Source organism: Cibotium barometz, chromosome 36 (assembly GCF_041138505.1).
Source record: "Cibotium barometz isolate CiBa-2024 chromosome 36, ASM4113850v1, whole genome shotgun sequence".
Taxonomy (NCBI): domain Eukaryota; kingdom Viridiplantae; phylum Streptophyta; class Polypodiopsida; order Cyatheales; family Cibotiaceae; genus Cibotium; species Cibotium barometz.
In genome coordinates, this window is record NC_141081.1 from 26,738,547 (window position 1) to 26,743,102 (window position 4,556).

The 4,556-nt window shown below is 41.2% G+C and overlaps 1 long non-coding RNA gene across 1 annotated transcript; it reads right to left on the reverse strand.

Annotated features, from left to right (window-relative positions):
- Positions 1-1,702: 1,702 nt before the first annotated feature.
- On the reverse strand, positions 1,703-2,235 carry LOC147617705 (uncharacterized). The gene is made up of 3 exons (XR_015262208.1): positions 2,165-2,235; positions 1,993-2,081; positions 1,703-1,908 (listed from the first exon to the last, which is right to left on the reverse strand). It is a non-coding gene; the product is annotated as an uncharacterized LOC147617705 (long non-coding RNA).
- Between the last annotated feature and the right edge of the window lie 2,321 nt (positions 2,236-4,556).

Genomic DNA, 4,556 nt, shown 5'->3' on the forward strand with positions numbered 1-4,556 from the left:
GTATTTTGTGCCTTGTAGACTCTTAATCACCTATTAAAGGAGGGGGGGGCTTGTACATAGGTGTACCTACAGAGCTATGTTTCACTAGCCTAGTAACCTGTGCAGGAGAAGGGGAATGCAAATTTGCCTGTTTTATGAGTTTCTCTTCACTAGCCTAGGAACTTGTGTAGGAGATAGAGAATGCACATTTGCCCTTTTTATGAGTTTATCCAAACTGGAGTTTGCCCCAAAGTGTTTTCCCATGTTGTATGAACTTTGTTTTTCACTTTATAAAGGGCATTTGCCATGTTTGACACACAAGCATCATATATTGTTATTTTATGTTTCAATCCGTCTCCAACTAACCAACTTCCATGCTTGGACTTCAATAAGCTAGGAATGAGATGTGCATGCCATGTCACCACTTTTTTCCATGTACATAATTTAGAGACACTCATTATGTTCAAAACTTTGTTACGGAATTATGCAAATGCTATTGGTTCTACTTTTTTTCCAAAACTTTGTTAAGACTTAACGAGATGTGCATGCCATGTCACCACTTTTTCCACCTACATAATTCAGAGACACTCATCATGTTCAAAACTTTGTTATGGAATTATGCAAATGATATTAGTTCCAAGACTTAATGAAATCATCACATTACCCCATTGGACAATGTGTACTTTCAACCAACTTAAGCCAACAATCCATTGCTGGAATGCTTGAATCTCCTGATAGCTTGTGCCTTGATCTGATGCCACTTTTTTAGTTCGTTTGAGATCTTCTAAGCTCTTCATCAACCTAGTGTTGGGCCAAAAAGGTATTTCACCTACAACGATATATTAAAAAGGGGAGTGTTTGAAAGTAATGCTCCACCCTTGCCATGATTCTTTGAGGATTATTTGCATGGGTATCAACTTATGTCTTCTCTTTTCTCTTGGACCACTTCCATCTCTCTCTCTCTCTCTCTCTCTCTCTCTCTCTCTCTCTCTCTCTCTCTCTTGGAAAACTCCCACTCTTTGCACACACACTCATACAACATGCATGTAATAATGTCAACTCATGTCGACTTCCATCTCTCTCTCTCTCTCTCTCTCTCTCTCTCTCTCTCTCCCCTCAACCAACCAATCTCTATTTCTCTCCACATCACCTCTCATCACTTTTGTAGCCCACCCCCTTTTTTGTCCCTCTCTACCTTATTTGTTCTTTTTCTCCTTTAGTTCTATCATTGACTTTGAACCATAGCAATCTCTCCGTCTCTCCTTCTTAAATAATCTCTCTACCGCCATCATGTCTCCTCACGCTTTCTTGTTGTCCTCAATTGCGTTCTCTCTCTCTCTCTCTCTCTCTCTCTCTCTCTCTCTCTCTCTCTCTCTCTCTCTCTCTCTCTCTCTCTCTCTCTCTCTCTCTCTCTCTCTCTCTCTCTTCCATTATAAACCTCACCTTTAAAACAATATCTTCTTCTCATTAAATTTAACTTGTATTCATGGCCTCACAATGTATCTCTTAATAATATAACAATTAACTTGATTTAATGAAACATGTTCTCATATTCATTTAATCCAAAATCAAATCTTATTATATAAAGACATGGATCTTCAAAAATCAGGTAACACAAAACAATCCCATTGACAATAGACACTATTGAATGGCCAATAATAAATCAAAATAATTTGGGTGAATGTCAGGCAATAGTCATTATGGCTATATATGTCTATGCTCAATAGGTGAGCTACATATTTCCAAATGGCATTAGCCATTTCTCCAATATCTCCTCATCTAGCTCAACTACCCTTACATTTCATCCTCTCATGCTCAGCTTATGTGAAAATGTCTTGACCTCTCCATACATCTGTAGGCATGATGTCTCCATATCATGTGTAGGTATCCACCATCCACTCCAATAATTTCTTCCCTCGTTCCAATCCACTGGTGCATCCAAGAAAAAACTCATTTCAATTGTATTCCTTGACATCATTCACAAGCACTAAAACTACAACTCTTCACACTTACCCCACGATGGAGCTCCTAGTTCTCTCAAGCTCCATTGTCTTGGAACAATGATCCTTCTTTACAAACACCGTGATCATCAAAGAATATGTCTGTTACATAGAAAAAAACTTTGATATTGATTAGTTTCTCAATTAATTTTTTTCTTAATACAAAACATTACATTATTCCTTACCTAAATCCCCCATGTGAAGCCCACTGGTGTTCCACACATAACTTGCACCATGTGGTCAAGGTGAAAACCTTTGTCATTTGATACTGTAATTATGAGATGGATGGTATACACACTATCCATCAAAAACACTCTTTGCAACATGCAGATCTAAGATCTCTTATTGTAGGCTGAAGCCAAATACAGGCTCATTTGTAGGCATTTATAAAACGATTGCATTGCAAGCTTGGGTGGTGGTGGTGCCATCAACAATGTATGATTGCCTAGCCACAATGCCTCTCATACCTAATAGCTCCATTAGCGTAGTGTACATGTCGTAGCACACCCCCCTCGAATGGAGTCTGCAATCATGCTTGGATGACCAAGAAGCATATCCCTTCAACGAAATATTACGTTTGTATAGTATCTTAAAATGCCTCGTTAGAAACTCATTAACAGTAGAATTACAAATTACTACTGTTAGAATCACTGCCTCGTTAGAAACTCATTACAGTAGCAACATCTCCCCCTGTATGTGCTAGAAAAAAAGATAAATATGATAATTTAAAAAAGAATCAATTAAATAAAAAAATATTTGTATTTAAAAAATAGGGCTACGTGGTCGAGCCCGGCCGGCTAGGGCACCCATGCACCGCCTGCGACCCTGCCCGACGGCTGCTCCCATGTCCATATTCACGAGCTCCCACCTTGATTCACCGAGCACCTTGATCCACCATCACGAGCACCCGCCATGCCAATCTGCCATCACACACCACCCCGATCCGCCTCCGTGAGTAACTGCCTTGCCGATCACGAGCACCCGCCATGCCAATCTGCCATCGCACACCACCCCGATCCGCCTCCGTGTGAGTAACTGCCTTCCGATCCGCCACCTTGTAGACGCCGCCGCCCGCCTCGACCCTAGTTCTCCACTAGCAGCAGCCAGTGAGCCGCGTTAGGCAAGCACAAGGGGAGAGTGAGAGAGAGAGAGAGAGAGGGGCAAAAAGGAATGTTCTCCTTATTTGGGCTCCCCACTTGGGTGGGTGCAAGTACATCGCTCGGATAGTCCAAATGCTGGATACCCAAAAAGTCTAAAAGTAAATTCCACTAAGTGCCAAATCAATTTCCATTTACCAACAGACCCTTGTAAGTTTCCAATTCAAGCCTCTTCACACACATCATTTCTCGTTCAAGCCTCTTCACACACATCATTTCGCCACTAGCAGTTAGATCCAGACAATCCATCTAACCATGTGGTTTAGGAACCCATGCCTTCTGCCGATGAGATCACACTCTCAACAAACCACACCTTGATCTAGACACTCGGACATCGGATCCCATTCATGCAAGAAGCTGCATCAATGCCCCATGCCAACACTTCACATGCTTCCCTTCGACTCGGTTGCCTTGTTTAATCTTTTTCATTGAGTCTTGTTTTTAATAAGTCCCAACCCAACCCTCTAGGTATATCTTTGGATGGGGGGACCATGGTGGGGGCACACTTGGCCCATGGTATGACCCATCATCAGGATGACTAGTGATATCTAAAGAGCTTCAATGCATGTAACCTCTACCTCAACTTCAATTTAAGACAACCACACCTCTCCTTGGCTGATGTATTCAGTACGAAGATGCCTAATCTCTCACCATCAAGCTATGAGGGTTGGGCATAATATCATGTCTTGCTAAGAAGAAGAAGGTCCGAACTACCATCTACCCATGCAATCATTCCATGGTGGTCCTAGATCTAATTCTGCCAAAGGGTGGGCCACTTCTACCAACCACCTGAATTTGAAGGGCCCAAGCCACAAAAGGAGGCCTTGCATGAAGAACTTATACATTGCATGAAGAACTTATACATTGCATATACCTTTGATGTTGTCTCGACAAAAGCTTAACATGGTTTCACCCGCCTCTGCTGACGTAACTTAATGTGCTTTTTCACCACCACCACCCAAGCTTGCAATGCAATCGTTTTATAAATGCCTACAAATGAGCCTGTATTTGGACTCAATCTACAACAAAAGAGATCTTAGATCGGCTTGTTTCAAAGAATGTTTTTGATGTAGGTCCTACATTACTACATGATAAAGGGCAAGTACTCATGATGGATAGTGTGTATACCATTCATCTCATAACAGTATCAAATGACCAAGTTTTTCACCTTGACCACATGGTGTAGGTTATGTGTGGAACACCAGTGGGCTTCACATGGGGGATTCAGGTAAGGAATAATGTAATGTTTTCTATTAAGAAAAAAATTATTTGAGAAACTAATCAATCTTAAGCTAATATTAAAGTTTTTTTCTATGTAACAGACATATTCTTTGATTATCACGGTGTTTGTAAAGAAGGATCTACCTATGAGAGCATTGTTCCAACACAATGGAGCTTGAGAGAACTAGGAGCTCCATGG